Source organism: Desmodus rotundus, chromosome 3, assembly GCF_022682495.2.
Source record: "Desmodus rotundus isolate HL8 chromosome 3, HLdesRot8A.1, whole genome shotgun sequence".
NCBI classification, from domain to species: Eukaryota; Metazoa; Chordata; class Mammalia; order Chiroptera; family Phyllostomidae; genus Desmodus; species Desmodus rotundus.
This window is the reverse complement of record NC_071389.1, coordinates 66423457-66445725: the sequence shown is the minus strand read 5'-3', so window position 1 is coordinate 66445725 and position 22269 is coordinate 66423457.

Genomic DNA, 22269 nt, shown 5'->3' with positions numbered 1-22269 from the left:
GTGAACATCTTTGCACATTTCACTTGGCTTATTTTTGCAAGTAAATTGCTAATGAAATTGCTGAGAGGTAAATTCCTGGTAGTTAAATTGCTGTGAAATGTATAGTCAGGTTGCTTTCCAAAGAGGTTATGCCAATTTAAATCTTTACTAGTTGTGTGTGGGAGAGTCATTTTCCTTATATTCTTGCCAGTATTGAATACTGCAACATATTCTGAGCTTTGCCAATCTTTTCATGAATAATTGCATATTATTTAAAGTGGATTGGCAGCTCTAAGCCCTTGAATGTGGCTTGTCACTGCAACTTACCAGTAGAGAGATCTATTTACTGGAGAACCTCTAGAATTGGTGTCTTTAGGATTTTTCTCTTGGGTTAGTCAGACTCTAGCAGGGTTGCAGGGAGACCTACAGTCTCCTGTCTGGAGGGTGATGCTTGATTGCCAGTGTTCCGAGGTCCAAGGAGGTAAGCCTGTTTTCAGCACAGCACTCATGCCCTTAACTGTACCTAGTGTCCCTAAGTCATGGGCTCTCATGCCAGTTCTCTACCCTGAGAATGAATCATGTCTTTTCTCCTAGATAAGAGAGGAGCAAGAGTGGAGGAGGATGTGAAATTACCTGATTACTTCTTAAACAAAAGTTTCAGCCAATCCTTATTTTTAGTCACTCTTCCCTGTTCACCCTCACTTCAAGAAGAACCTGGAATTCTAATTCCTGATCATCGCAGAGATTCTGCTTTGTGAGTTAGATTGGTTCACTGCTTTTTACTTATTTATATTTTTTAGATTCAGTGTTCTGGGAACTGCTAAGTCATTTCTCACTCTCAACTTATTTACCAGTTCCCCAAAATATTGCCACTATCTCAAAATGAGTGCTGCTTCTGGAGGAAGCAAAGGGGGTAGGGAGATATTCTGTCTGCCATTTTATCTAGTAGTCTGTTTAATCCCTTTAACTCTCAAATTCCTTACTCAGAGAAAGGGATGATAGTTGTATTAACCTCAGTTGTGAGGATTGAATGAGATAATTCAGGGAAAGTACAAATCACAATTTCTCAAGTGTAGGCTATTAATATAGTATTATCACCTGTATGACTACATCTCCTACCAGACTGGTGGAATGCACTGCAAATAAATTACATCTTTTTATCCTGCCTGACTGTTACAGACAGCCATTATCCATGGTTGTAGCGTTTGCCATTTTTATTGTACGTGCCAGGCCGGAGATTAATCTGAGAGAAAGAATGCAGACTTCTCTGATTTGGGTCACATTTGTGTGACGTGGCTTTTGACTGTAGAGATGATAAATAATGAAGACCTAGTTTAGGTCTTACCTCCTGAACTAGTTGATTTCTCTCCTAGGGGGAAACTCTAATGTTCTACCTGGGGATGGATGCCTGATGCTAGACCTTGGGAAGCTGAACAGGATAAAGGCCTTGCTCTTCACTGAGTAGGTTTGGGCAGAAGCCCTGTTCTTTGCCACTTCGTCCTGTCTTCGGTTATGCCCGTCTGGGAGCTCTCAGGTTCAACCTGGCCAAGGAGAAAACCTCTTGTTTTCTGCTGGGATGGGAGGAAGCAGTTTCATGGCTCTGTGGGATGTGATGGAAGTTCTGGAAACTGAATCTGGGAATTGTTATATCAATGCCTCTCAAACTTCAATGTACTTATAAATCACCTAGAAATCTTGTTAAATTAAGGCCCTGATTCAGCAGGTCTGCTGTGGGGCCTGGAATTCTGCACTTCTAACAAGCTTTTGGACATGCTCGTGTGGTTGGTCCACAGGCTTTGGACAATAAAATCTACATAGACTATTTATCCAGCTTCCTTGGTGTCCTGTACTTCTTTGCTTTCCTGGGGTTCTGGTGGCATGAATAAAGTTCTTTTGTTATTTTTTCCCTATATAGGCTCAGACTTCAGATTTTCTTGCTTTGCAAAATGAACGACCAACTGTTCAAGTGAGATAGAAGGATCTTTCTTCTGTTTTCATCTCCTTTTCTGTCTGTTTGTCCTTGTGGGGTACAAGAGGAAGCAGAGGTAAATACAGGAGTTCGAGTTGGCACACTCTGTGAAGTCTATTTAGACAATTACAGGTGTCTCAAAAATATTTTCTGACTGTAAAATTCTATAGAAGTTAGTTTAGAGATTATTGTTGGGCATACAAGGAGGGTTAGAGGTCCCTTTCTGCTCTTGTTCCATCAAGTATAACTACTTAGAGTATATAACTAATATCTGTCAGTTATAGAGCTGGGCTACAACAATACCTTGAAGAATAGGAAGAGGGAAAAATGCATAAGAAGTATGGATATGGTGAATTTGGGAAATTGTGAATTTAGCAATCACCAGTTTACTGTTGCGTCTGTAGGAATACAACTTATTTCTCATTCAACTTAAGACTAGAGGTTTGGCCATGACTAGGTAGCATCAAAGAAACAACCACAAGGTAGGAGCTGTAGAAGATTCTATCTATCTATCTATCTATCATTATCATCTATCTATCCACATATATGTAAATGGATATACTCTTTCAAGATATGTATCCTTCTAGAACTTATTTATGCATATGAAAGAAAGAAAAATGATATTCTTTTTCTCTGCTTTTTACATAAAATATAACTGTTATATATACTGTTCTACATATTACTTTCTTCATAGCAATATTTGGTAGATATCCTCATTCCTTATATAGTTGCATATTACTCCAGGATATGAATGTACCATAGTTAATTTAACCCATTCCTACTTGACATCTCACATTTGGGTTATTTCCAATTTTTTACTCTTACAAATGTTGCTAAAATCTATGTAATTTGACATGTATGCTGACAGATCTTTGGGATAAATTTTTCAAAGAGGGATTTCTAGGTCAAGGCAGACATACTTTTATAGATATTACCAATTACTAACTGTTCTCCATAAGTATTTGGCAAGTTTACACTGTTTCATATTTTTGCCGATCTGATAGAGTTTTTTAAAAGCTTATTTTTCTTAGTACATGTGAGGTTGAACATCTTTTTCTATGCTTAAGCACTACTTGAATATTTTGTCTGGAACTTGTATATTTCAACTGTTTATTCTCTTAGTCAGTTTCCCTGCTGGATTTTTTCTTACAGAGCTTTGGAACTCTTACATATTAAGGAGATGTGGCACACACCCTAAAGTGATCCCCACTGAGTGACACCTTGTATAATCTCCTCTCCTTAAATGAGAGGAGAACCCATGACTTACTTTGAACCAAGAGAAGATGGTAGAGATGAAGACATTTTGGAGACTTACTTCAAGTTTCTAATCACTTGACTTGAAGTTAGTCAAAAGGGAAATTATTTGGGGTGGGTCTAAAAGAGGTCAGAGACTAGAAACAATGGAGGCTGGTGCTCTGTTGCTGGTGTTGAAGAATGCACCTGCGTGAATTCTGCCATCCACATGAAGGAGTTTGCAAGCAGGTCCTTCCCCAGTCAAATCTCCAGGTGAGAACATGGCCTTTAGGGTTTCAGTCATAATGAGAGAGACTTTCCCTATTCTAAGATTATAAAAAAAATTCACCATGTTTTCTTCTAGAACTTTTGAACCTTTGTTTTTGTACACTGAAACATCTTTAATCCATTTGGAATTTAATTTACTTAAGGTGTAAGGTATGGATAAAAGTAAGCTTTTTTCCAGATAACTACCCAGGTATCTCAATACTTCTTATTTAGTGGTTCAACTTATCCCTCTCTGGTCTGAGAGGCTACTTTTTTCATGAATTCTCCTATATATTTGGATTATCTAAACTTTTAATAATTTTATAGCATTTTTTTTCTTGAATGTAATTTAGTACATTATTAGAACTTTTTAAAGGGAGGTTATTTCTTAGAAGCTAGGAATTTTACATTGTTCATCTTTGTGTCCCTTTATTATTATTATTATTATTTTAAAGATTTTATTTATTTATTCCTCTCACATGGTCCCCACTGGGGACCTGGCCCACAACCCAGGCATGTGCCCAGACTGGGAATTGAACTGGCAACCCTTTGGTTCGCAGCCCGCGCTCAGTCCACTGAACTACATCAACCAGGGCCCTTTTAAATTTTTTTTGAAGTTACGTTTTATTGATTATGCTTTTACAGTTGTCCTGGTATCTTTGTCTTTGCTCCCCTTCACCTAGCAATCCTCACTGCCACGGGCAATCACCACCCCGTTATTCATGACCATGGGTCATGCATATAAGTTTTTTGCCTACTCCATTTCCTATACTGTATTTTACATCCCCATGGCTATTCTGTAACTATCTACTTATGTTTCTTAATCCCCTCACCTCTTCACCCATTCCCCATACCTCCCTTCCATCTAGCAACCATCAAAATGCTCTGCATACCCATGATTCTGTCTCTGTTCTTCTTGTTTTCTTAGTTTGTTTTTTAGGTTCAGTTGTTGACAGATATATGGTTTTGCCATTTTATTGTTCATAGTTTTGATCTTTTGTTACATAAGTCCCTTTAACCTTTCATATAATAATGGTTTGATGATAATGAATTCCTTTAGTTTTTTTTGTCTGAGAAGATCTTTGTCTGTTCTTCGATTCTAAATGATATCTTTGCTGGGTAGAGCAATCCTGGCTGTAGGTCCCTGCTTTTCATGACTTTGAACATTTCTTGCCAATCCCTTCTAGCCTGCAAAGCTTGTTTTGAGAAACCAGCTGACAGTCTTAGGGGAACTCCCCTGTAGGTAACTAACTTTTTTTCTCTTGTTGCTTTTAAGATTCTCTCTTTATCTTTGAACTTTGGCATTTTATTTGTTTTTTAAAAATATCTTTTTAAATTTACTTTTAGAGAGAGGAGAAGGGAGGGAGAAAGAGAGGGAGAGAAACATCAATGTGTGGTTGCCTCTCACATACCGCTAACTTGGGATATGGCCCACAACTCTGACATGTGCCCTAGACTAGGAATTGAACCTGCAACCCTTTGGTTTGCAGGCTGGTGCTCAATCCACTGAGCCACACCAGCCAGGGCTAACCTTTGGTATTTTAATTATAATGTGTCTTGCAGTGGGCCTCTTTGTGTCCATTTATTTGGGACTCTGTGATTCCTGGACTTGCATGTCTATTTCCTTCACAAAATTAGGAAAGTTTTCTTTCATTATTTTTTTCAAATATTTTTCCAATTTCTTGGTCTTTCACTTTCCTTCTGAGATACCTATGATGTAAATGTCAGACTTCTTGAAGTTGTCCCAGAGGCTGCTTATACTATCCTCATTTTTGGATTATTTTTTTTCTTGTTGTTCTGATTGGTTGTTTTTTGCTTCCTTATGTTCTAAATCATTGATTTGATTCTCAGCTTCATCCACTGTACTGTTATTTCCCTGTAAATTTTTCTTTATTTCAATTCTTAGTGTATTCTATCCTTCATTTCTGACCAGATCTTTTTTATGCTGTTGAAGTCCTCACTAAGTTTCTTGAGCATCCTTGTAGCCAGTGTTTTGAAGTCTGCATCTGATAGATTGCTTATCTCCATTTTGTTTAGCTCTTTTTCTGGAGTTTTGATCTGTTCTTCCATTTGGGCCATGTTTCTTTGTCTCCTTGTTTTGGCAGCCTCTCTGTTTTTGTTTCTATGTATTAGGTAGAGATGCTTTGATCTGTGTCTTGGTAGTGTGGCCAATTGTAGTAGGTGTCCTGTAGGGCCCAGTGGCACAGCCTCCCCCATCACTCAAGCTGGGTCCTCGAGGTGTGCCCTTTGTGTGGGCTGAGTACACCCTCCTTTTGTAGTTGAGACTTGGTTGCTATTGGCAGATCAATGGGAAGGATTTACCCAGGCCAGTCAGCTGCAAGGATTGGCTGTGACCACTTACTACCAACCTCTGCCCTCTGTGAGGATAAGCTGTACAGGGGCAGGGTGGTGGTGTTCTAACATGGTCTGTAGCTGTCCACTGGGTAGGCTGGCCTTGGGGTTTCCTGGGTGGTACAGGCTAAGATCAGCCCCCACCTGTGTTTTGCCTGGGACCACCATTCCTGAGTTATAAAACAATCTGAGATGGCTACTACTTGTGCTGGGCTTGGAGATTCCTAGGTGAAGCCAAGTTGTGAATCTAGGCTGGCTGCCCCTAGTGCCATGCCCGGGGCTCACTGAGGCCAGCTCTTGCTTGTTTGAGAGGATTTAGGAAGTTGTGAAGCTTGAGTCAAGACCAGCCATTCATATGGAAAAGCAGCTTGGGTGAGTCCATAATTTGGGTGGGTCAGAGTCTCTGGGGATCTCCAAGGGGGGTCAAACAGTGATAGCCAGATTGATGGAGTCTCAGATATGGCACCAGCTTGTGGGCTCTGTGGCTCTGTGAGGAGAGGATTTAGAAAAGGGACAATGACCTCTGCTCACTTTGATGCCAGACACTTCAGTTTCTCCCAGTATACCACTGGTGCCATTCAAGCTGCTTGGGACTCCAGAAATTTCTTCCACCAACTCAATCCCTGCTGGGTTTGCAGCCAGAAGTTGTGAGACTTTTCTTCCTGGCACTGGAGTCCTGGGCTGGGGGCCCTAGTGTGGGGCTGGGACTCCTCATTCCCAAGATATCCCTCCAGAATTTTTATCCACTACACATAGGTGTAAGGCCAGGCCATTCTGTGTCTGCACCCCTCATACCAGTCTGGATAGATGTGGTTTCTTTAATTCTGTAGTTGTCAGATTTCCATTCAACTCAATTTCTCAGGGATGGTTTTTCTGTACTTTAGTTGTAATTTTGATGTGGTTGTACAAAGAGGTGAGCCATGTCTGTCCACACTGTCATCTTGACTGAAAGTTCATTGTTGTATCTCCATGACTTAGTCCACTGGGTTGGAGTATAGTAGACTCTCAGTGAAGGCTTGTTGGATAAATGAGTAATGGTGTTTATTCAATGTAGAATGTAATTTGAGGGATGTTTCTGAGAGATGTTAATCTTCCTTAGTAGCTGGATCTTAAGTCAGGGAATTATAATTTCAGGCTCAAGCCCTGTCCCTACAAAAGAGTCTGTAGATACATATTCAGTACATATCTGTAGACTTGTGATTATAATATTGGCAGGTAGGACCAAAGAAAAATAGAGTGTATAGCAATGTGTTTATACCCACTCTGCAGCTGAGAGAAAGCAAAAAACTTGACTTAAAAAAGTTAATAAGCATTTGTATTTATTGGGGGGAGGGGGGTCAGAGTCAATTACTATTCAATCTTCCAGTTTCCATGGGGAGGAATTTTCTCTTGCCCCATCTCTCACTTTAACCCACAAAAGTATCAGGAGTTATCTATCTAGGGAGTTTGAGAGAGAAACCAGGCATACAAATCCTAGCCACTTGCTCCCACTGTGTGTGTAATTTTGTGTGTGTGTTCAATTAGCAGGAAGCTCACATGCTCATCTGATTTTCCATGTAAATTTTCTAAAGTAGAAGTTAGATGAACAAATGGTAACATGTATACAACGTGAAAGTGGGCTTTGGACTTAATGGGCAGGCAGGCCTGAATAAATGAGTTTACTTCCATCCGTTGCTGACACACACCTTGGCCATGTCCTTCAGCCTGGACTGGCCTTTGCTGGTAGTACCACTGACATTTGATCTCTTATCTCTTGTTCAAAACTCAGGCTGAAAAAGGGCTCTATTTAATGGGCTTCCTTAAGCCTTATCATTGTTTAATCTGAGCTACTTTAATTGTATCCTTCCCCTGATCCTCTCTCTAAACTCCATCTATTGAAATTACTTAATGGAACCAGTTTTGTTTTAGCATATCGTGTTTTAGCTCAATTCTAAGTATTTAAAATTGATGTAACTGTCTACTTTTATGGATGATGATGTGTTTAATAGAGCTTAATGTCTCATCTCTCTATATTCATTGAAGGCAGCACATACTGTATATATAGATAGGTACATTCAATATTTTCAGAGATTGAGCAGAGCTTGTGAAATTTATTACACATTACCACAATAAGAAAAAAGGACAAACCACAAGAGAAAAACAGTCTTTATATGAGATTTCACTGCAGACTAGACTGTTTCAGTGTTTATAAATATTCGCCTGTAGAGAGAAGTGTGTGTATTATAATAATTATGCATTAGTGCCTCATTAGTAGGGGGTTATATCCATGCTGTTTCTTTTTCCTCTAGTGTATTTCTGATAAGTTAGCATTTTTAAAGTCTTATTTAAAATGTCATAAAAACAGAGGAGAGAGAGTGTGTATATTCAAGAGTAGATCATTTATAATTCCTTCAGCTGTGTGAAGAAACATGGGCTTCTGAGCCCATAGAAAGATGTAAAAATTGCCTTTCTCATTCAAAATCAGAACCAAATTACTAGAAAAGTAGGCAGACAGGGCGAATCAGAACAGAACTTTTATTATATTGATGTCTTATTCCTGATCGCTAATATATACATTTTATTCCAGGTTCCTAAGTACGTTTTGTAAAAGGGACCCTTTCCAGACCAGCACCCCAGAAATATATTCATTATGTTTTTTTTGTACATTCTAATTGCAAAATCCAGGTGCATTTTTCTTTGATCTTATTTGATCTTTCTACTGAATTTCATATAGTTGATCAATTTCTCTTTTTTTGAGGTTATATATACCTTTGGCTTTTACATATTTCACAATACTTACTTTTAACCTCCCTGTCTGCTGTTTCTCTATTTCTTTTGTGAAATCCTCTTTAATTTCGTTGCTTATCTCTAACACATTCCCCTGGATTCCATGCTTTCCTTCTTTGTGCTCTGCCCACACTTCATACTCTCCCTAGATGATGTTCTTCGTTTTCATGATTTCAAGTCTCATCACCTAAATTCTGATGATACATTGAATCTGTAAATGTCAGGTTGCCATTTCTAACTGCTTATTGGATACCTTTCCCTAGAAACCTCATAGATACTCAGACTTTAACTAAAGACCAACTGGAATTCATCATCACTCATAAGGTTGTTCCCATTTCTTTCTTCTGTCTTAGATGATGGTGTCACCATTCAGTCACAAAGACAAGAAACTTGGAAATTACCCTTGGCAGCTTTTACTATGTCCTCTTCCGTGTCCATTCAGGCAGCTTGCTCTCCCAAATTTACCTCTCAGTGTTCTTCCAAATCTGTCCCACTCTTTGGCTTTATCTCACCACTTCCCTAGTTGAAGCTTTGAAAATAAACTACTTGGACTATTGCAACTGACTTTTTACAGGTCCCCTTCCATGTAGTCTTGTCCGCTTCAAAGCCACTCTCATGCTGCTTTAAAATGCATCTCTGTCCAGACACTTCCCTCCTTAGAACTCTTCAATGGCTTCTATTGTTTGAAGTATAAGAATCAAGATTTAATATGCAATACAAGGCCTTATTTTATCTGGAAAGAAGAGCAGTGGGGACTTTTTGAGGCATAAAGTTTAAAAAATATGGAAATGTAAAAAGTAACACAGAAAAATCGAAAAATCACCATTTCCCAAGTTTGCTCCCCAGAAGTAGCCACTGTTAGCAATATATTTATACGTCAAGATTCTTAAGTGCTACAACAAAAAATGCTGGCTGATTTAAGCAGGAAAGGAATACAAATGGTCCTGAACTTATTATTTTTGACCTTACGATGGTGCAAAAGTGATATGCATTCAGTAGAAACTGTACTTCAAATTTTGATCTTTGATCTTTTCCTGGGCAAGTACCACTAATATGCAAAACAGTCCTCTCTCATGATGCTGGGCAGCGGCAGAAAGCTACAGCAACCTGTCAACCACGCAGTCACTAGGGTAGACGACAGATACCCAACAGTGTATGGTATTGCCAGCATTTTTGGCTATTATATTCTGTGTTTTTACATCCGATCATGTCTACAAAATTCCCATCTGAGCTCCTGCTTCTGGCAAGGAGAGAAAGAGGAAGGCAGTTACTTTTGAGGTAAAACTCAAGATAATTTCCCAAGTGTAAACTGTAAGTGTTCTAAGCACATTTAAGGTATACTAGGTAAGCTATGATGTTTGGTAGGTTACGTATATTAAATACATCTTTGACTAACAATATTTTCAACTGACAATGGGTTTATCAGGATGTAACCCCATGGTACATTGAGGAGAATGTCTATAGGAGTTTTCAGAATCTTCAAAAGGGAGAACAAAGTTGAGGATAATGCAACCATGAGGCAATAAGGCACAACACCCAAAATAACACTGCGGATATCACTGTCATGGCCGCAGTAAGAGAGTTACCTTGCTGACATTGCTCTTCAATAGAAAGTGAACGTTGGCTCTGGCACTGCAGTCATTGCTTCCCAGGAACTTGATCCTTCTGCCACTGCCAGGTCTCTGCATCTCTGGGCTGGGGGCTTGGCAATGAAGGCTTTGAAAGCAACTCCCTGAGATTTTCAGAGACAAAGTTGGGAGGAGGATGAGTAGTGAATCTGGAACCAAATTTCTCAGGTTGCAATTTGTTCTTCTATTTATTGATTATAGCTCTGGGAAGGTTACTTAGTCTCTCTGTGTCTCAATTTCCTTTTTTTTTTTTTTTTCAAATAGAGATAATAGTTGTAATGTGGTTATAGTGAAAATTAAACATTATTCTTGACAATTGCTTAGAAAGTTTCCTGATGTATGGTAAATATATAAAGTGTTAGCTATCGTTAGTAGTTCAGGCTATATAGTGCAACAATTCTACTTCCCACTACAACTGATAAGAATGGGGAGGATTATACAAATTTAGAAAGGAGTTCCCACAGTGGAAACTGGTCCTAGCCAGAAAAAATGACAAATATTCACTGTCATATATATCCATACATTTGCAATTAAAACATTTATGCCTGTGTGTGTATGCACACGTGGGTTTCAGTTAGGCTACTCAACTCAGACCTAGCTCAAACTACCTCAGGCAGAAAGGATACAAATGTATTGGCTTTTGTAATCAAACTACAGAGAGGGCAGGGATGCAGCTAGGTGAGGACAACTGGAAGCATAGATTTCAGTGTCACTAACATTTTTTTCCTCTCTCGCTCTCTGCTTCTCTTGGTGTATCAGTATCATTCTCGTATATTCCATTCTTATACAAGACTGACAATTACTATCTCTGGCAACATATAGGCTTCGTATGTATCTACTTCAGCATCAAAGAGGAGCTGGAAATGTCTTCGCTCTAATGCCTAGGCGAAGCATTCTGGGGTTGGGCTTGGGTCCCTCACTGTGTCACCAAAAGTCCTATCATCAGGGAGCATGAAAGCTCTTACTAAGATCACTCATTTGAAATTGGTGACAAACCTTTTTTGGGAGAAGTGGGGAAGGAATTACATGTCAGGCCGTTTTATGTACTTTATGTATAATTAATCCTTGTGGAAAGTTAAAAATTCCTTAATATTCAAAAAAATCTGTTTTTAAATGGCAATAAAAAGTACACATAACAAAAGTTCTGGGTACTGAATTTTAAAACCTTGGCGATCAATAGTGTGTTAACTTGGGCTGCCAAGTTAACTTGCGCAGTTTCTTGGAATAAACTTCTATCAACTTTAACTGTAGACTATCCTGAGTTTGCAAGGGAGCTTTAAAAAACTGTTACTATTTGCAATCACTTCTCTGTGTGAATAAATTCTCTGCAAACAAAACAAAATACAAAAAAAAGCCCACAAAAAAACAAAAACAGGAATATTGCCAGAAGTGCAACTGTCATCTACCTAATTTCTAAGTTTGTGTTCAACAAAACTGCTGGTTGTTCTCATTGATTGACTTCATGTTAAGTAAATATCTTACTTCTAACTTATGAAATTAATATATACTACAAATTTTGCTTTCAGATGATTTATTTTCTTGTAAGATTTTGTTTGAAGGGATTCTACCACTAAAAATTTGAAAACCAGTATATTAGAGCAGGGGTCAGCAAAGTTTCTGTAAAGGGCCAGATGGTAAATAGCTTAGGGTTTGTTGCCTGTATGGTCTCTGTTGTGATGACTCAACTCTGCCATTGCAGCATGAAAGTAGGCATAGACAATACAAAAATAAACTATGGTGACCCTATTATAATAAAACTTTATTTAAAAAGCAAGTGTCAGGGTTCTGGCCAAGATGGAGGCATAGGTAGAAATGTTTCACTTCCTCACACAACCAAAAGAGGATAACAATCAATTTAAAAGCAAAAACCAACCAGAACTGCCAGAAAATCAAACTGCATGGAAGTCCGACAACCATGAAGTTAAAGAAACATTCATCCAGAACAGCAGGAGGGGCAGAGACAGGCACCCAGGGCAGAGAGGATGTGTGGCAAGGTGGCAGACAGCGAGGGCGAGGTGGGGGCTGGCTGACTGGGGGTCCCACATTTGCACGTGGATAAGCTGGGAGGAACAAATGGGGAGCGAGACAGACCATGAAACCCAGAGTTTCAGCTCGAGAAACTGAAGACCCCAAACCTCTGGCTGTAAGAACCTCTGGGGGTTCTGGTGGTAGAAGAAACTCCAAGTCTTACAGGAGAGTCTGTTGGAGAGACCCACAGTGTTCTAGAATGTACACAAACCCACCCACCTGGGAATCAGCACCAGAAGGGTCCCATTTGCTTGTGGGTAACAGGGGAAGTGACTGAAAATGGGGCAAGAGCCAAGCAAGCGAGCAAGCAGCATTGTTCCATCTCTGACCCCACCCCCACAGACAGCACCACAATGCAGTGACCTGGGTTGCCCCACCCTGGTGAATACCCAAGGCTCTGCCCCTTACAATGGGAACAGGTGGGAGGAGACAAAGAAATATGACCCAAGTGAAAGAACAGAGCAAAACTCCAGAAAAAGAACTAAGCAATGAGGAGATAGCCAACCTATCAGATGCAGAATTAAAAACACTGGTAATCAGTAGGTTCACAGAAATGATTGAGTTCAGTCAGAAAATGAAGGAAGAAATGAAGTCTATACAAAATGAAATAAAGGAAAATATACAGGGAAGGAAACAGGGACTCAAATCAATGATTTGGAACAAAAGGAAGAAATAAACATTCAACTGCAACAGAATGAAGAAACAAGAATTCAAACAAGTGAGGAGAGGATTAGGAACCTCCAGAACAACATTAAATGTTCCAACATCCAAATCATAGGACTTCCAGAGGAGAAGAGGAAGAGCAAGAAATTGAAAACTTACTTGAACAAATAATGAAAGAAAACTTCCCCAATTTGGAGAAGGAAATAGACTTCCAGGAAGTCCAGGAAGCTCAGAGAGTCCCAAAGAAATTGAATCCAAGAAGAAACAGACCAAGGCACATCATAATTAAGTTACCCAAGCTTAAACATAAAGAGAGAATCTTAAAAGCAGCAAGAGAAAAGGAGACAGTTACCTACAAAGGAGTTCCCACAAATCTATCAGCTGATTTCTCAAAAGAAACCTTGCAGGCAAGAAGGGGCTGGAAGGAAATATTCAAAGTCATGAAAGGCAAGTATCTACATCCAAGGCTACTCTATCCAGCAAAGCTTTCATTTAGAATGGGAGGGCAGATAAAGTGCTTTCCAGATAAGGTTAAGTTAAAGAAGTTCATCATCACCAAGCCCTTATTATATGAAATGTAAAAGGGACTTATCTAAAAAAAAGATCAAAACTATGAACAGTAAAAAGACAACAAACTTACAACTATCAACAACTGAACCTAAAAAACAATAACAAAAAATCAGCAAACAATTGGAACAGGAACAGAATCACAGAAAGGGAGATCACATGGAGGGTTATCAGTGGGGAGTGGGAGGGGAACAATGGGGGGAAAAAGTACAGGGAATAAGAATCATTATTGGTAGGTACAAAATAGACAGGGGGAGATTAAGAATAGTATAGGAAATGGAGAAGCCAAAGACCTTATATGTACAACCCATGGACATGAACTAAGTTCAGGCGGAATGCAGGAGTTTGGAGGAGGGAGATGCAGGGCAGAGAGAGATAAAGGGGAGAAAAAAATTAGGGCAACTGTAATAGCAGAAGCAATACAATATACTTGAAAAAAAGAAAGTGTCAGAAAAAATTTAAAAACACAGAGAGAGAGACAAACAGAAATGGAAATCCCCAGGCGATAGTCCCTCATTGCCTTTGCACATAAAATGACTTTCCTAACATACAATTAATGCCCAGTGGATCAGAAGACTATAATTCTTTGTTTGTTTGTTTTTTAATTTTCATTGAATTTATTGTGGTAACATTAGTTAATAAAATTATATAGGTTTCAGGTGTACAGTTTTAGCATATATCATCTGTATATTGCATTGTGTTCACCACTCCAAGAAGACTGTAATTCTGAGTCATCAAACATACATAAGTGAAAATTGGTATGTTTGTGTAGATACACGAATAAAATGCATATGAAATTAAAGGGGAAAAGATAAAAGCAAGTGTCATACTGGGTTTGGTCCTTGGGCAGGTACTTTGCCAACCCCTGTTAGATTGGACTGTCCAAATTGGCTACCTAGTTACCGTTAATGAAGGAAGCAAATGAGCTGCCCTTTCATTCTGTATTAACAGTTTCTGTCTAGAGGGGTCTTCTAAACTGTTGCAATTTTAGTGATGTTACCTTGCCGGTAGTTTAATTAAAATGGTGTTTTGTCACATTGTTTTTGAAGTCTACCAACTTTAAATTAGCCCAAATACGTAGCTGTTTTAATGTTCTTTAACATAAAATAATTGCATGCCTTATGTTTGATGGTGATTTTTTTTTTATGGTGGAGATTTATTTACTCATTAACTAATCCTCACTTCTGATCTCCTTGGCTAGAGTAAGTGTAGAGTTCAAAGTAGGAATACTAATCTAACCTTCAAATTGATGTTTCTTTTTCTTTTGCTCACAGTAGTTTGGATCATCTGAAAAAGGTCTTGAGTAAATGCATTATTTGTCACTAGCTAAAAACTGTCATCATTAACTTGATTAATCAAATGCTGCTCTTAAAGATGGATTGAAACACAAAATAGCCAGCCTGGTTCCACATAATGAAGAGATTAATTTGACATAAGACAACCAATTTAGTATTACTAAATGATCATTCTTTATTTAGAAAGCCATCAATTAGTATTATTTTCTTTGATGTACTATTTTGTCTTTCTAACAAGAAATGATGATTTCCTCAAAAGTTAATCTGCTTTCCTTAACCATAAAAGGATATTTATCTCAGCACTCTTAAATTCCAAAATGTGAAACTCTGTCTTATGATTAAAGAAGAAATTAATGATGGATTAAAAGCTTACAGTGCAATTCTTTATTTTAGCATATTGCTAATTTTCTTTTTGTAACATGATTAGGAATATGATAGTAGGAGTCACAGCAAGACAGACCCCAAAGGTCTGTGTTCTTTTGTCTTTTGTCTTTTTAAATGGAGATTTAAAAAATATATTTTATACATATTATGTATATTATATATTACATAGATATATAAAGTATATATATATTGGGTTGGCCAAAGAGTCCATTTAGTTTTTTCTATAAAAATAAGACACATTTTTCATTTTCACTAATAACTTTATTGATTTGGATATTTTGAGTATGTCGGCAATCTTCCGCATTGTATAATGTTGATTTTTCTCAATTAATGTCTAATTTTGATCAGTACCAACTTCAATTGGTCTATCTGACTGTGGAGCATCGTCCAGTGAGAAATCTCCGGCACAAAACTTCTCAAACCACTTTTGACACGTTTGATCAGTCACAGCACCTTCTCCATACACTGCACAAGTCTTTTTTGGTGTGTTTCAGTTGCATTTTTACCTTTCTTGAAACAATAAAGCATAATATGCTGAAAGTGTTGCTTATTTTCTTCCATCTTCAATATTTAAAATGGCTACATAAAAATTCACCTATTTTGATGTTTTCTAATGCACGCTGATGCCAGCTGTCACAATAAAATCTAGCAAAATTGTTTTGAATGAAGTTAAAGACAACTAAATGCTACTAGAGCCATCTTATGGATAAAAACAAACAGACTTTTTATACACACACACACACACACACACACTGAGATGTGAATTGTGTATTAACTTGCAAAGAAGTTAACTACCTTTTACCACTTTTTTTGGTGTATGTGGTGGTCGTGAGAGGTTTTTTATAAAAAAGACTATTAAGTCATAGTATTCGTTTTCTTTATATGACTGATATTTAAAGCAACTGAGAGAGGCATATTCATGAGGTTTATGTGGCATATGGATTTTTTAATCATCCCCTACTGAGTAGCATTTTTTATTATGATGGGAAGAAACAGCAGCAAACATCTCATTAACTAACTTAGGGCTAATGATGCTTTCTGGACGTTGTGATTACTGTGAGTGAGAAGTTGGATTTGATGTTTAAAGAGTTCTGAATTGGATTTCAAATGCTAGACTTGAACAATTTTTAAAAAGAGAGAGACGCTGGTTCATTAATAGTTCATGGAAATTTACCACTCGAAAGGCTGATCTGATGTGTTTTAGAACCTATTATGGACTATTAGATGGCATACCATTTATGAATTTGACAGATTGTTGAAGTCTGGTGTATGTATGTGTGTGTGTTTACGAGAGAGAGAGAGAGAGAGAGAGAGAAGGGGTCCCAGCAGAATGCTGTGTGTGTGAAGTGTGTATGTGTTCCTGGCACATGTGTGAATGGCTGGTGTGTCTGCCTCCTGGTGCTGGTGAAACCGTTCCAGGATTCCAGAGACTTTCCACATGGACAAGAAAACCACAGATGATAGCCCAGGGCAGACTTTCCCGGCTCTGTAATTCATCCTGCAAACTTTCACTCTATCAATGAAGCAGGATAACAATATAATAAACAGCAGTTATTAAACATTCTTTGGGTCCCCAGTATGTGGGTATCCACATTGGTGTTTACTTAATGATCTTAATGTATCTTTTCTCTGCATGAGGCAGGAGTCCTGGGAGGCTGTTTGGAATTGGGTCCACAATGGAAGTGGTCAAAACTTCCCTTGTTCCTAATTTGAAGAGGAGTCCATAAAGAATAAACATTTCAAAATCATTTAATGGATTTTAGAAACTTGTTTACCAAGAGGATAACGCTAGACTGAAGGTCAGGACTATTGCATTCTAGTCCTATCGCCACTGATAGGCAGTGTGTCACCGTGGGCGAGTTTCCCAGTTCTTCTAGAGGTTGGAGAAGTATAGATTTATCGCTCAGATAAAAACTGGGCAACATGAGAGGACAACATGAGAAGAATATATTAATATTTTAATAGTGTTCAGAGGCATAAGCATGAACAAGTTATAGAAAATATGTGCTTGAGGGAAAATAAGTTTATCATTGAGAATGGATTCTCACAAAGCGGAGAGAATCTGTTAAGGATTGATGGTTTCTATCTACCCATTTATTTCTCATTTCTTAAAAGCAAAAAATGATTCTTCCTGCCTTTTCTCCTGATTACAAAGAGAGATTTTTCTTTCATAGAAAATTTGGAAAATACAGAAAATCACAAGGAAGAAGTAAAAACAATTTTCCTACCCAGAAATAAAGCCCTTAAGATTTATATTATCTCACAGGTTTTTTACTGAATGTAATATTTCCAGTGTATTGTTTTTATTTAATAATATACTGTGAACATTTTCTCACATTGAGTAATCTTCTAAAATACTTTTAAAATAAATGCATAATATTCTAGAATATGCAACTGTTAAAAATGTTTTCTTTCCTGTTACAAAATGTATTTTGCCAAAAAATTTGGAAAATATAGAAAATAGAAAGAAAACAATGGTAATTTTGTTACCCCAATAAATTAGTCTTGTCTTCCAATCTGTTTCTCTATGCATGTTCACTGTTATCTATAATTTGTTTTTTGTTTAAAGTATGTCATGCATATTTTTCTGTATTATTCAAATTTATTATGCTACATACTAGCACTAAAATTTATAGCTGTTTTATATTATGCAGTTAATATTTGTAATTAATATTTCCTTGTGATTATGGATATAACATATGCAATTATGTTTTACAGTTTAGGCACTTACCATTTATTGAGAGTCTATTATATGCTTGGCACACACATGTGAACCCAACAGATGGTACAAATTATGATTGATAGTATATAGTATATATTCCTTCCTAATATTTTTGTTTCTATTATCAATATATCTTTACACGTGAACTAATATTTTGATTCTGTCATTGTGAGTAGCTGTGTTGTAATCCATTTGTATCATCATTTTGATATTTTCCTGAGAATATTGTGATAAATATGCATAGAGTTGATTTTTTTCAAATTATTGGTTATTTACCCATGTTAATTACCTAGAGTGTAATCATTTTATTAAAAGGCATACGTATTTTCTGAGGCTGTTGATATCTCCTGCCAAAATGCTACTCGGAAAGATTGTACCAATTTACATCCCTAACCGCAGTGTATAAGGGCCAGATTCTCAGGCAAAAAATTGCGTGTTAATTGGTGCTTTAATTTTCATATCTTTAAGTACTGGTAAGTTGATTTTTTCCTAAATGTTTATTGACCACTTGCATTTCTTCATTGCTAAAGTATCTTTCAAGTCATTTGATCATTTTGGGGGAGGATATTTATAATTTTGATTTATATGAATTTTTAGAACATTCAAGTCATTCATCATTTTTCTATTCTATATATTTCCTGTCTGTTGTCTGATGTAACTTTACTTATTGTATTTTTGAAATTCAGAACTAGTATATTTAATGTAGTCAAATCCATCAATCTTTTCATTTATATTGCTGCCTTTGGTTTTATGCCAGGAAGTCCCTCCTCCTCCCATCACTCCTGGGTTATATATATTTAAAAGTTACACAATTTCACCTGGCTGGTGTGGCTCAGTGGATTGTGCACTGGCCTGTGAACCAAAGGGTTACTGGTTCAATTCCCACTCAGGGCATGTAACTGGGTTGTGGACCCGGTCCCCAGGAGGGGGCGCAAGAGAGGCATCTACACAGTGATGTTTGTCTCCCTCTCTTTCTAACTCCCTTCCCCTATCTCTAAAAATAAATAAATAAAATCTTTTAAAAAATTATGCACTTCCTTTTAAAATTTAAATTCCTAATTTAAGTGAAAATTATTTTGGTAAGTAAAAATGTAAGAAGCAACTTTCTTTCTTTTTGTTTTTTAAATCCTCACCTTAGGATATGTTTATTGATTTTGGGGTGGGGTGGGAGAGAGAGAGAGAGAGAGAGAGGGACAGAGAGCAAACATCTATACATCTCTGTGAGAGAAACATTGAACTGTTGCCTCCCATATGCACCCCGACTGGGGATCAAACCCACAAACTAGGTATGTAATATGTCCTGACCAAGGATCAGCCCCATTAGGTGCACGGTGCACAGGACAACCGATACTCCAACCAACTGAGCCACCTGGCCAGGGAAGTTAACTTTTTATTCCTCCTAAATAGCTAACCAAGGATTTCACTACCACTCATTAAATACTTATTAAATAATTAATGCTTTCCATGCTGCTTTGAAGTGACATCTTTATATGTATTGAATGTATTGCTAGGGTTTCAGTACTGCTCTTTTATTTAATGTATGGTTGTTGCTTATGTTAACATGTAGCAGTAAAATTCTCCTTTTTCACTCTCTCTCATTCTTTTTTACTTTTTAGTGTTTTCTTGGTTTTACCTTTTTATTATTTCAGATGCATTTTTCTTCTTTATTCAGATATACTCTTTTTAAAATTTATCTTTTATTTATTTTTCTTTTTCCTTTTTAAAATACATTTGTTTATGATATTACAGTTGCCCCATTTTTTGTTCCCTTTATTCCCCTCTGCCCTGCACCCCACTTCCCATAGGCATTTCCCCCACTTAATTCATTTCCATGGGTTGTACATATAAGTTCTTTGGCTTCTCCATTTCCCATAGTATTCTTAACCCCCCCCCAATCTATTTTCTACCTACCATTTATGCTTCTTATCCCATGTACCTTTCCCCCCAAACTCCCCTCTTCCCCTCCGCACTGATAACCCTCTATGTGATCTCCATTTCTGTGATTTGGTTCCTGTTCTAATTGCTTGTTGAGGGTTTTTTTTTTTTTTTTTTTGTAATTCTTAGGTTCAGTTGTTGATAGTTGTAAGTTTGTTGTCATTCTACTGTTCATATTTTTGATCATCTTCTTTTTCTTATATTAGTCCCTTTAACATTTCATATAATAAGGGCTTGGTGATGATGAACTCCTTTAACTTTACCTCATCTGGGAAGCACTCGATCTGCCCTTCCATTCTAAATGAAAGCTTTGCTGGATAGAGTAATCTTGGATGTAGGTTCTTGCCTTTCAGGACTTTGAATACTTCTTTCCAGCCCCTTCTTGTCTGCAAGGTTTCCTTTGAGAAATCAGCTGATAGCCTTATGGGAACTCCTTTGTAGGTAACTGTCTCCTTTTCTCTTGCTGCTTTTAAGATTCTCTTAATTTTGGATAAAGATTCCTTTATCTTTAATCTTGGGTAATGTAATTATGATGTGTCTTGGTGTGTGCTTCCTTGGGTCCAACTTCTTTGGGACTCTCTGAGCTTCCTGGACTTCCTGAAAGTCTATTTCCTTCTCCAGATTGGGAAGTTCTCCTTCATTATTTGTTCAAATAAGTTTTCAATTTCTTGTGCTTCCTCTTCTCCTCTGGCAACCCTATGATTTGAATGTTGGAACATTTAATGTTGTTCTGGAGGTTCCTAATCCTCTCCTCACTTGTTTGAATTCTTGTTTCTTCATTCTGTTGCAGTTGAATGTCTATTTCTTCCTTTTGTTCCAAATTATTTGAGTCCTAGTTTCATTTCCTTTACTGTTGGTTCCCTGTACATTTTCCTTTACTTCACTTTTCATAGCCTTCACTTCTTCCTCTATTTTGCTACCATACTTAACCAATTCTGTGAGCATCCTGATTCCCAGTGTTTTGAACTCTGCATCTGATAGGTTGGCTATTTCTTCATTGCTTAGTTGTATTTTTGGAGCTTTGATCTGTTCTTTCATTTGGGCCATATTTTTTTTTTGTCTCAGCGCACCTGTTAGATAATAAGTGGCAGAGTCTTAGGTATTCACCAGTGTGGGGCAACCCTCTTCGCTGTGTTGTGACGCTGTATGTGGGGGAGGGATCAGAGTGGAAACAAGATCACTTGCTTGGCTCTTTGCCGGCTTTCAGTCACTTCCCCTGCTACCCACAAGCAAACTGGCCCCTTCTGGTGCTGATTCCCAGGTGGGTGGGTTTGTGTACATTCTAGAATCCCATGGGTCTCTCCAACAAATTCACATCTGAGGCTGGGAATTTCTTCCACTTCTCCAACTGCCACAGGTTTTTACCACCAGAGGTTTTGAGGCTTTATTTCCCTGAGATGGAACCCTGGCTTGCATTCTGTCTTTCTCCCCAGGTGTTCTCCCTGGTTATCTGCATGCAAATGTGGGACTGCCCTGTCCTGCAGCTGCCACCTTGTTGCACATCCTCTCTGCCCTGGCTGCCTGTCTGAATGGATGTTTCTTCTTTAACTCCTTGGTTGTTGGGCTTCCATACAGCTCAATTTCCTGGCAGTTCTGGTTATTTTTTTGTTTTTAAATGTGTTGATGTCTTTCTTTTGGTTGTGTGAGGAGGCAAAGTATATCTCCCTATGCCTCCATCTTGGCCAGAAGTCCCTAAAATTTATCTTTTAAATCTTGAAAGTTTTAAAAGAGTGTTTTAAAATAGCCAATTAGATAACTGATTCTCCCCCTCTCCTCTTCTTAATTTTCCACTTGGGATCATGTATTAGAGATTTTTTACTTTTATATTTTAAATTTCATAGAAATTTCTTTGAGATTTTACTACTTGGTCAACTGTTATAAATGTTTCATTGTTTTTGAAAATAATGTATTCTTTGTTGGTACAAAATTCTCTCATGTAAAACTGTTAAATCACAGTTTTTAAAATTTAGTATTCAAATATCCTGTTTAAAACAATTGTTTTATTTCATTTGATTTGTCAGTTTCTGAGAGAAGTATGTTAAAGCTTCTCTCTAAGATTGAGAATGTGTCAAATTACCCTTTCATTCTAACAGTTTTATTGTATTGATAGGTGTATAATGGTTCACAAGAGTTTCATATTCTTGATAATTAGTGATATTCTTTGACCTATTTTGAATTTTGAATTTGATTCTATATTGTCAGATATGGCCATGCTGACTTTCATTTTAGCTTTTTTTCTGGTTTATCTTGGTTGTTTCTGAATTATTTTATGTTAAATAAAATACTGAAAATAGTTTTAATGGTGAAATAATATAAAAGGATTATTTAAAAATTTTAGTACCTATTTTTCCCCTGCTGCCACTCCCCAAAGATACCAACTTTCAATTATGTCAGCTATTTTTTTTCTGGTATTTACTTCAAAATTTCTAAATAATGTGCTTATATGGTTGTTGCCTTGTTATTATTCAAGGAAAAAAGAAC